Source organism: Oryctolagus cuniculus, chromosome 1 (assembly GCF_964237555.1).
Source record: "Oryctolagus cuniculus chromosome 1, mOryCun1.1, whole genome shotgun sequence".
Lineage (NCBI taxonomy): Eukaryota > Metazoa > Chordata > Mammalia > Lagomorpha > Leporidae > Oryctolagus > Oryctolagus cuniculus.
The window spans coordinates 198,466,121-198,478,235 of NC_091432.1; the positions used below are offsets into that span (position 1 = coordinate 198,466,121).

The window sequence follows — 12,115 nt, forward strand, 5'->3', positions numbered from 1 at the left end:
TTTGATGCAGATATGTAAGGGCTTACATTTGGGTTCTTTTATTTCATTGGTCTGCATATCTGTCTTTAAGCTAGTACCATACTGTTTTGATGACCATAGCTTTGTAGTAAGTTTAGAAAATCAGGAAGTCCTTCAACTTTTTCCTTTTCAAAATTGCTTTGTCTTATTCAGGATCCCTTGAGATTCCATATGAATTTTAGGATAGGTTTTTCTGTTTCTACAAAAGACATTGTTGGGATTTTGATAGAGATTGGATTGAACTTCTTGATTACTTTGGGTACATGGACATCTTAACAATATTAGTTTTCCATCCCATGAACACCAGCTGTCTTTTCATTTATGTGTGTCTTCTTTACTTTCTTCCTGCAATGTTTTGTAGTTTTCAGTGTACAGTCTTTCATTTCCTGGTAGTTTATTCCTGAGTACTTTATTCTTTTAAAAAAAAATTATTTATTTATTTATTTATTTGAAAGAGTTACAGAGAGGGAGAAGCAGAGAGTGAAAGAGTTCTTCCATCCACTGGTTCACCTCTCCAAATGGCCACAAATGACTGAGCTGCACCCATCCAAAGCCAAGAACCTGGAGTTTTTTCCAGGTCTTCCACATGAGCGCAAGGGCCCAAAGACTTTCCCAGACACATTAGCAGGAGGCTGGATCAGAAGTGGAGTGGGCAGGACTCAAACCGGTGCCCATATGGGATGCTGGCACTGCAGGTGACAGCTTTACCCACCATGCCACAGTACTGGTCCCACTTTATTCTTTTTTAAATTATTATAAATGGAATTTTTTTCTTAATTTATTTTTTGGATTATCCATTATGTATATAGAAATACTATTGATTTTTGTGTGTTAGTTTTGTATCCTGCTGGATTCATTTATTCAACAGTATTTTTGTGGAAACTTCAGGGATTTCTGCATTGAAGATCATGTTATCTGGGAATAAATAATTTTATTTCTTCCCTTCCAATTTGGATGACTTTTATTTCTTTGTCTTAGCTAATTGCTCAGGCTGCTGTTAATGTTAAATAGAAATAGCAAAAGTGAACAATACAGGGTACTTAAAAATGTTTTAATGAAATTTCTGAAAAATGAAATTCCATTTTTTCATTAAATTTTTGAAGTATTCTCACATTTATTCTTAACATACAGTTCCTATGGGTTTGATAATTGGATTTCCAAGTCTTTAATAGACACCAAGAATAAACCTGCATTTTAGCCCAGTCTGTTAATCAGTGTTAACAGAATTTGTCAAGAAAGACATTTTAGAGAAAGAGTTCTATCAAAAACACTTAAAGCTTTTTTAAAATTAATTTTGATACTTAAAGAAGAAAATCTCTGTTCCTTAGAATTCTTGTTTCAACAAGATAGTCTTTTCTGTTCTCCAAGAGGATAATGCAGTGAGCTTTGAAATGTCTGGTGTGTTTTAGGCTTTTTGTGTGAAGGTCCTGAAAACAAGGCCAATGGATTTGATAACTGGCTCTAGAGAAAAACATCTCCAGCCAATTTCTGACTGGAATTTAGTTATCTTAGGATCCAAAGTCTATACTTAACTTGTTTATGTTAGGATCCAAAAATCTATATTTAATTTGTTTATCTGTTTTTCTACTTTTGTACTTCCTTTCTCTTCCTGTGTAATTCTTCTTTAAAAAGACAATGCAGCCTTGTATTTACAGTACTAGGAGGAAAATGGAGTTATTTCTGTCCATGTTGGTAAAAGGAAAAAGGAGAACAGAGTACTCCTAAAGGCAACATCATAGAATTCGGATGACTCCGAGGTTAAAAGCACAAACTCCAGAGGAGAAAGTTCGGGACCTACTGTTGGTCCCATTCATAATGCAGTTCTCTTTTTAAATTTTTTTTCTTGTCCCTTTGCCTTCTGAGTTCTGGATAGACCGAGGTTTTTTGTAAGATGCTAATGATTCCTATTTAAATAGCCCCCAGTGGCCGGCTGTGGGGAAGCAGGTAAGGCCACCGCTTGCAGTGCTGCCATCCCATATGGGTGCCGGTTTGAGTCCAGGCTGCTCCACTTCAGATGGGCTCAGCTCTGGCCTTGCAGCCCTCTGGGGAGTGAACTAGTGAATGGAAGACCTCTCTCTCTCTCTCTATCTCTCTATCTCTCTATCTCTCTCTGCCTCTGCCTCTCTGTTACTCTGCCTTTCAAGTAGATAAATCTTTTAAAAAAAAGAAAAGCCCCCAAATTATAGTGATTTAAACATTTCTCTCTCACTTTTATATTAGCCTATTACAAACCACCTTAAAACAATGACTGATTGTATTTCACAATTGTATGTGTTGGCTGGGTGGGCTTTTTGCAGTTCTAAAAAAGGAATTCTGGAAATGTTTTAAATAGGAGTGTTACTGGAATGGATTAAATTTCTCAAGGTGACTACTTTGAAATATTTTTCTCCTTTGGTTATACACAAGCCATTCTACTTCTTTAAAATATTTTTTTCTTTTTTCTTTCAGCAATACTTAACATCTTAGACAATGCATGTAGTATCTATTCCCATTTATATGATGATTTAAATAATGTGCTTTGCCTAACATCCAACACAGCAACATGCAGGCTTAGTTTATCCATCAGTAACTAGAGTGGCTGGAGAAGGGAGGACCGGAAACAGACCACCCTCCCCATAAACATCTGTGAGTCCTTTCTGACAACCCGCTAACAGGAGCATCCGTCTCAGGAGAAGAAAGATGGCTTTGGCTTGTTCTTGAATTGTGAGAATGTGTAGTATAGAATAGAGAATTTCAAATTTATTTTACAGGAGAGCCCCTATGTTCAAATATATTCTACAGGAAACTGGGCAGAAAAAGATAAAGCTGAGCTATTTTGCTTGAAGGCACAGAGTCGGGACTAGAGTCTAACTTGTTGTCTCTCCTTCTTTCCTCTACATCCCCTTCACTTCCTTTTCTTAGTCCCCTCAGGGAAATCTATAAAGCATAGTTTAAAATCATTGGTATAGATGTTTCCCTACTGAGCCATGACTACAAGGGTAAGAAGTTGAGATAAATGGTTGGATTTGGGATCCTATAATCTTTAATTGACTACTCAGTAGTTGCTAACCTTGGGTTGAAAAAAATACCAGCATCACCAAAATATGTTGTATATACATACAGTCCCCAGATACCTCGTGTTAAACTTACTTTTTTTTTTTTTTTTTTTTTTTTTTGACAGGCAGAGTTAGACAGTGAGAGAGACAGACTGAAAGAAAGGTCTTCCTTTTTCCATTGGTTCACTCCCCAAATGGCCACCACGGCTGGCGCTGTGCCGATCTGAAGCTAGAAGCCAGGTGCTTCCTCCTGGTCTCCCGTGCAGGTGCAGGCGCCCAAGCACTTGGGCCATCCTCCACTGCCTTCCCGGGACACAGCAGAGAGCTGGACTGGAAGAGGAGCAACCGGGACAGAATCTGGCACCCCCACCGGGACTAGAACCTGGTTAGTCTTAATTTAATGAGCTGTGTGGAATCAGGAATGAATTGCAGATCTTTTTAAAAATTTTTTTTTAATTTATTTTAAAGGCAGAGGGAGACAGATAGGCAAATTTCCCATCCATTGGTTCACTCCCCAAGAAGCCCACAACAGCTGGGACTGGTCCAGGCCCAAGCAAGAGCCAGGAACGCATGAGTATCCCACATAGATGGTAGAGACCCAGTTACTTGAGTCGTCACCTGCTGCCTCCTAGGAAGCAGGAAGCTGGAATCAAGAGTGGAGCCAAGACTTGAACCCAGGCTTGCTTTTTTTATTATTATTATTTTTAATGATTTATTTATTTATTTGAAAGGCAGAGTTACAGAGAAGCAGAGGCAGAGGGAGGGGGGTCTTTCATCTGCTGGTTCACTCCCCAAATGGCTGCAACAGCCAGAGCTGCGCCAATCTGAAGCCAGGAGCTTCTTCCGGGTCTCCTACATGGGTGCAAGGGCCCAAGGATTTGGGCCATCTTCCACTGCTTTCCCAGGCCATAGCAGAGAGCTGGATCGGAAGTGGAGCAGCCAGGACTCAAACCGACACCCATATGGGATACCAGTGTGGCAGGCTGGGGCCTTAACATGCTTTGCCACAATGCTGGCCCCAAACCTAGGTTTTCTGATATATGATGTGGGCATCTTAACCTCTGCACCAAATGCCTGCCCCTTTTTACTCTTTTACGCTCATTTGTCAAACTGTTTGAACCCAGAATTAGAAAAATTTTTCCTAACCGTACTTTCTAGTTTGTAGTATGAAAATCATCTTTGTTTCTGGAATATTTAATAATTATATATATATTTTAAAATATACACTGAACATTAGGGGGCCCTGACCTCCCCCCAACTTTGAGTACTGTTGGCCTCTTTGCAATTTTCTGTGGACATATGCTTCTCAAACTTTAAGATGCAAAAAAATCACCTGGCTCACTCCTGAAATTCTTGCCTGGGGCCCAGGTATTTATCTGCCCAATAGTAAGTTCCCAGGTGAGACTGACTTCTGCCTATGCGTAGACAACATTTTGAGTAGCACTGCCCTTAGATCCAAACTCATCTCAGCCTCCTACTTCCTAGTTCTCAGATTTGATCAATATAAAAGTTGTTTTTTTTTTTTTTTTTAAAGATAAGCCTACGGATTTGTGTTGTGGCATAGCAGGTTAAGCCACCACTTGGGACTCAACATCCTATATTAGAGCACTGGTTTAAGTCCCACTTGCTCCAATTCTGATCCAGTTCTCTGCTAATGTGCCTGAGAAGGTAGTGGAAGATGGCCCAAGGAGACCTGAATGGAGTTCCAAACTTCTGGCCCATGCCTAGGCCATTGCAGGCATTTGGGAAGTTAACCAGTGGATAGAATCTCTCTTTCAAATTTAAAAAAGGAAATCCTGAAGAATCTATACAAAAGACCAACTATAATTAATAAACTAGTTCAACAAAATTGTAGGATGCAAGTTTGATGTGTATGGGCTTTATTTTAGGCATGATGAAATATTCCAGTTAGATGTGGGTCACTCTTATAACTCTAGGAATATGCTTTAGAAAAAAAATAATGTACATTTTAAAAAGGTGAATTTTATGCTATATTTATTGTAAGTTAATAAAGCTAGTATTTTTAAAAATGATTACATTTATAACTTCATTTGAATAAAAGGATGAAAAACTAGATTTAAGCCCTTTGTGAAGGTCAGGCTTCAGCCTAAGATTTTCCTGCTGCCTTCCCCACACATTAGCAGTGGGGAATAGAACCTTGTGGAAGTTCTATTTTCTATTATATACATTCCCATTGCCAAACACAATGATGACTGGCATAAGCTCAATAAATACTTGCAGAATGAATGAAAGATCAATGGCTGAATGGATTATAAAGGCCTTACAAAAGGAAGATCTATGATCCAGACAGAATTAAGATAAATATATAAAAACATGAAAATAAAATAAATCACTATAAGCCTTTCCTTTCTGTTTACATCCTTTCTGTTTACGTGCATGTAAAATTTTTGCAGGGATGTAACTGTAGCATTAAATTTCTTTTAAAGTTTTTATTTATTTATTTGAGAGGTAGAGTTACAGACAGTAAGAGGGAGAGACAGAGAGAAAGGTCTTCCTTCCGTTGGTTCACTCCCCAAGTGGCTGCAACAGCCAGAGCTGCGCCGATCCAAAGCCAGGAGCCAGGAGCTTCTTCTGGGTCTCCCATGTGGGTGCAAGGGCCCAAGCACTTGGGCCATCCTCTGCTGCTTTCCCAGGCCACAGCAGAAGCTGGATGGGAAGAGGAGCAGCTGGGAATAGAACTGGCACCCACATGGGATGCCGGCACCACAAGCAGAGGATCAACCTACTGTGCCACAACGCCAGCCCCATAGCATTAAAATTGTTTTATTTTGTTTTGTTAAGATTTATTTGTTTATTTCAAAGGCAGAGTTAGGGAGAGAGAGGAAGAAGCAGAGAGATCTCCATCCACTGAGTTACTCCCTAGATGGCCACAATGGCCATGGCTGGGCCATGTCGAATCCAGGAGCCTGGAACTCCATCCAAGTCTCCTACGTGGGTTCAGGGACCCAAGCACTTGGGCCATCTTCCAGTGCTTTCCCATGCACATTAGCAGGAAGCTGGATTGGAAATGGAACAGCTGGAACTCAAACTCATCACTCATATGAGATGCCGGTATCACAGGTGGCACTTTAACCTGCACCATGATGCTGAGCCCTTATTTTGTATTCTGCTTTCTTTTAATTAACATTGTTTCATAAACATTTAACCATGTTGCTCTGTAGACTTTACAGTTTTTGACTTAGTGTATTCTATTTGTTTGTTGAAGTATCCTCACTGGTAGTCCTTTAACTTCATTGATATTATAATCATTCTTTTAAAAATGTACTTAGCTGGTAAAGCCTAACCCTGAATGAACATAACCCCTCACCTTCTCTGTGTTTGTATCCAAACAGTTAAACTTTGCTGGAGAAAATTACATAGCCCAGCAGATTTCTATCACTCTAAATTCATCATCACCAAACTTGGTGTTGTCAGCAATCTGGCTGTATTTCCCTAATAAGGTTCCTCCTCTACTCTTTGTAACAAAAGTCATACCTTTATTACTCTCTTCAACCTCTGACTTTTTCTCTGCCTGTTGATAATCTTGACTCATGTATTTCAGAAAGGAAAAGGAAGCCATCAGATGTGAACTCTGTTGCTTCCTACCACCAATCTATAAGTGTGTCTAAAACCATTCTTCCCTCTCTAGTTAGTGGAAGTATCTTACTTTCTGACACTGGCAAAGTAATCACTCCCTGTGCTTTGGATTGCATACTTTCCTACTTTATCTTGTCTGCTATGGTAAAACCTTTAAATATACACAGTTGGTTGCCCACCCAACAACTTCTCCATTCCTCCTGTGAAACAAAGCAGTTTAGATATCCACCTTTCTCCCCACATGCTTATAAAATATCTTAATGTAAATATTAGAATAGCTAGATATATAATGGTTGGGGTGGTAACAAAAGCTATGCTGTGACAAGGATGGCAGATCTCAATGACATGTTGAAATTCTGAATTAACTAACCCAACAGTAACTCTGCCTCTGGCCTTTTTGATATGTGTGACAATAACATTCCTCTATTGTTTAATCCATGTAAAGGTTGTTTTTTATATCTACACAACATAGAATATAGCATACTTTAAAAAAAAGATTTATTTATTTGAAATGCAAAGTGACAGAGTAAGAAAAAGAAGTCTTCCATTTGATGGTTCACTTCCCATATGGTCGCAACCTCCAGGGCTAGGCCAGGCCATAGCCAGGAGCCTGGAACTCCATTTTGGTTTCCAACCTGAGTTGCAGGGGCCCAAGTACTTAAGCCATCTTCCACTGCTTTCCTAGGCACATTAGCAAGGAGCTGGATCAGAAGCAGAGCAGCCAGGGCTTAAAACTCACATTCCAGTATGAGATGCTGGTATCACAAGTGCAACTTAACCCACTGTATCAGCTTCAGAGTATCATATCTAAGTGATATACTCTTTTTTTTTTAAGATTCATTTATTTATTTGAAAGTCAGAGTTACACAGAGAGAGAAGGAGAGGCAGAGAGAGAGAGAGAGAAAGAAAGAGAGAGAGAAAGAGAGAGAGGTCTTCTATCCACTGGTTCACTCCCCAGTTAGCCACAACAGCCGGAGCTGTGCCTATCTGAAGGCAGGAGCCAGGAGCTTCTTCCGGGTCTCCTACATGGGTGCAAGGGCCCAAGGACTTGGGCCATCTTCTACTGCTTTCCCAGGCCATAGCAGAAAGCTGGATTGGAAGTGGAACCGGGACTTGAACTGCACCCATATGGGATGCCAGCACTGCAGGCAGTGGCTTTATCTGTTACACCACAGCGCCGGCCCGTAAGTGATATACTCTTTAAGCCACCTCATATAAACTGATATTCTAAGTAAAAACATTGTGATTTCTATACAAATTGAACTTCCTGGCAAATCCCTGATGTCACCTTACTCTCACCTACCCCTTTTGATCTAATTGCTTCTCCTGAATTCAACTTATATAGAAATTCTGGAGCCAATACTGTTTCCCAAAACTCTCTTTTATAAACCTGCAACATCAGTGGGGACCAAAGAGAAAAGAAAAAAAGAATGAATGGCTACAATTACATTTCTCAGGACTGAAGGACATGAGTCTCTAGACGGAAGAGGCCCACTGAGTGCCTGGAACAGAGATAATCTACGCCACGTACTTCATCATGAAAATTTAGAATCCTAAGGATGTGGAGAAATTTCAAAACTCTTCTTTAAGTGTCAAAAAAGATTATATACAAATGTTGAGAATTAGAATAGCGTTAGACTAAAGAATGCTGGAATCTAATTAGTAAACAATGAACAATATTTTCAGTTTTCAAATAGAAATTTATTTCTAGCTTAAGATTTCATATACACCCAAATTACCAATTGTGAATGGTTAAAAAAAAACACCTTCGGGGCTGGCGCTGTGGTGTAGTAGGATAAGCATCTACCTGCAGCACCAGCATCCCATATGGGCCCCAGTTTGAGTCCTGGATGCTCCACTTCCTATCCAGCACTCTGCTGATAGACTGGGAAAACAGAAGATAGCCCAGATGCTTGGGCCCCTGCATCCATGTGGGAGACCTGGAAGAAGTTCCAGGCTCCTGGCTTCGAATTGGCCCAGCACCAGCAGTTGCAGCCATTTGGGGAGTGAACCAGTATATGGAAGACCTCTCTTTCTGCCTCTTTCTCTTTAACTCTGCCTCTCAAGTAAATAAATACATCATTAAGAAAAACACATTTTCAGAGTGCTTTTCAGGTATGTTGCCACTCTATATCCTTTCTTAAGGGGAAAAAATCATGAGATCTAGAACACAAAGCAGGCAACATAGGAGAGAGGCAATGGAAATTCATAGAGTGATGATAAAGAGAAACCAAAAGTGACAGTGGAGTCACACAGAGAGGAATCAGTTCAGATTGTAGAGGAAATCTGAAAGCTCTCCTGAAGGAGAATAACAACCGTGTTTGACCATTTGAAAATTGTATTGGCAGAAATTTTAAGAGTTCTGATGAAAAAGTTGAGAAGAATTAGAGGCAAATATGTGAACAAATCAAAAAAGAATAAAGCATTAAAAATCAAATATTATATAGTAATTACAAAAGTTTGTAGACTACTGAGCCATAACAAATACTGCTTATTAATTTAGTCAGAAATTGTAAAGAAGGTGAATATTAAAATGCTAAGTTTTTGTCTTCCATAGTAGGTCAAAAGGTAATGTTTACAAACAATAAATAATATGCATATTATTTATAAATATGGACATAATGCCAGTGATACAGCTAAAACGATTTAAAAGTAGTGTTATTTCAGAGTAGCACAGAAGTAGAAAAGGGTAAATCTAGGGATTGCTATCTTTTCTTGTTTTAAGATTTATTTATTTGAGGGGCCGGCACCGTGGCTCACTTGGTTAATCCTCCGTCTGCAGTGCCGGCATCCCATATGGGCTCCGGGTTCTAGTCCCAGTTGCTCCTCTTCCAGTCCAGCTCTCTGCTGTGGCCCAGGAAGGCAGTGGAGGATGGCCTAAGTGCTTGGGCCCTGCACCCGCATGGGAGACCAGGAGGAAGCACCTGGCTCCTGGCTTCGGATTGGCGTAGCTCCGGCTGTTGCGGCCATCTGGGGAGTGAACTAGCAGATGGGAGAACTCTCTCTCTGTCTCTGCCTCTCTCTAATTCTGCCTTTCAAATAAATAAAATCGTAAATAAATAAGTAAATCCCCTGAACCCACATCACTCTCTGTCCCATTTCTCTACTCTTAAAACAACCAGCCTTCACTGGCTACTCATGTGGTCTCTTCTTACTCTATTTTCCTTTCACTTTTGAGCCTTCTCTTGTCCAACTTCATTTCCTGCCAGTGTCCTGAAACTGTTTATGTCAGGATCTCCAGTGGACTCAGGTTGTCAAATATGAGGGATGCTTTTCATCCACACTGGCTAAGATACCAACCACTTCATTACCTCAGGGGTCTTTCTCACATCATTTCCTCTGCCCAGAATGCTGTTCCCTTCATCTGTTTGTCTTCCTTTCAACTTTGCCTTTAAGCCTCAGTTTAAACATCACCTTAGCAGAGAGGCCTTCCTGACAAATTCAGTCTTTGTTTCTTTGTTTGTTTGTTTGTTTTGTTTTGTTTTAAAAAGATTTATTTACGGGTCCGGCACTGTGGCGCAGTGGGTTAACGCCCTGGCCTGAAGCACCGGCATCCCATATGGGTGCCGCTTCGAAACCCAGCTGCTCCACTTCCTGTCCAGCTCTCTCTGCTGTGGCTTGGGAAAGCAGTAGAAGATGGGCCAAGTCCTTGGGCCCCTGCACCCACGTGGGAGACCAGGAAGAAGCTCCTGGCTCCTGGCTTCGGATTGGCACAACTCCGGCTGTTGTGGCCATCTGGGGAGTGAACCATCTCTCTCTCTTCTCTCTCTCTCTCTCCTCTCTCTCTCTCTCTCTCTCTCTGCTTCTCCTCTCTCTGTGTAACTCTGACTTTCAAATAAATAAATAAATCTTTAAAAAAAACAAGATTTATTTATTTGAAAGGGAAGGAGGGAGGGAGGGATAGAGAGAGAGAGAGAGAGAGAGAGAGAGAGGTCTTCCATCTGCTGGTTCCTTCTCCAAATGGCCGCAATGGCCAGAGCTGAGCTGATCTGAAGCCAGGAGTTTCCTCTGGGTCTCTCACTTGGGTGCAGGGGCCCAAAGACTTGGGCAATCCTCTGCTGTTTTCCCAGGCCATAGCAGAAAGTTGGATTGGAAGTGGAGCAGCCAAGACTTGAACTGGTGCCCACATGGGATGCCGGCGCTGCAGGCCAGGGCTTTAACCCATTGTGCCACAGCATGAGCCCCGACACATTCAGTCTTAATCAGGTCCTCTTAATATACCCTGTACTGTTTGTTCATGGTATTTATCACAGTTTATAATTATATTTTTATTTGTGTTGCCTTTCTACACTAGATTGTAAACTCCATGAGGGCAGGGATCCTGTCTCTTTTGTTAAGGACTATATTCCTAGCAATAATCTCAACTCTTGATCCATAGGAATCTTTGCCTAGATTGTGTTAATAGCCCTAGAAAGAGGTTTTGAGGGAGAAACTAGAAATAGAATATTGGTTGTAGGAATTCGAAGAGAAGGAAGCTGGAGAAACTTCACTAAAGCAGAGCTCTAGGACTTGGGAGGGTCACATGGTAATCATGTCTGGAAATAATTAGACCTTTTAAGGAGAGTCTTGTGAGCCCATGAGTTCATTTGGAGGACTTGCTTTTCCTGTGCTCTGTTGACAGTGGGCAGTTTAGATAATCATGTACCCAGCTGTGTTCACTGGGTGGGAAATTCTTGATTCCCAGATAAGTTGCAAATTCATTCTTTCCATATACTCCCATGGGATGTTTCCTGGGACAGAGCTGCTCTATAAGAGAACAAGGCCATGAATCAAGATTAAAGAATTTGATGTAGTGTGTCTCTGGAAAGAAAATGCTACCTATGACAGCTCCTTATAGTAAATTGATAAACTGAACAGTAGCACAATCTTAGAAAGCAGTCGAGGGGATTGGGTTCAAGAAAAAAAGAAAAGATTCCTGATTGACATTTATTATAGTCCTTACCAAATGTCAGTCACTTTCCTCAATGTCTTGTATGTCTTTTTTGTAACTCCCACCACCATTCTATAAAAAATGTGTTATTCCTGTTTTAAAATGAAACTGAGTCAAAGGGGATCAAATAACTTACATGGAACTACAAAATGAATCTTTAAGTACAGAGTTGTATACCCACCTTTTTGTAGCTCCCCACATTAACTAAAAAGAAACAGAAATGAGTGGTTGGAAGCTGGAAAGAGCAAGTCAGGATTCTATTTCTTTATTATAATTGATAGTAGTTTGTTAGCTGGAGTTGCTATGCCTTGTATAAAAATGTATAATGTAGGCCGGCGCCGCGGCTTACTAGGCTAATCCTCCGCCTAGCGGCGCCAGCACACCGGGTTCTAGTCCCGGTCGGGGCGCCAGATTCTGTCCCGGTTGCCCCTCTTCCAGGCCAGCTCTCTGCTGTGGCCAGGGAGTGCAGTGGAAGATGGCCCAGGTGCTTGGGCCCTGCACCCTATGGGAGACCAGGAAAAGCACCTGGCTCCTG

The 12,115-nt window shown here is 40.9% G+C and overlaps 1 protein-coding gene across 13 annotated transcripts in view; it reads left to right on the forward strand.

Annotated features, from left to right (window-relative positions):
• Positions 1-12,115, forward strand: part of RUSC2 (RUN and SH3 domain containing 2) — a 76,706-nt gene that overhangs the window by 4,817 nt on the left and 59,774 nt on the right. The window contains exon 2 of one of the 13 annotated variants that reach the window (XM_070053949.1): positions 3,179-3,438. The exons of the other annotated variants lie outside the window; for them this stretch is intronic. The gene's annotated coding sequence lies outside the window, so the exon portion shown is untranslated. The remainder of the gene's footprint in view (positions 1-3,178; positions 3,439-12,115) is intronic. 13 annotated transcript variants of the gene reach the window in all.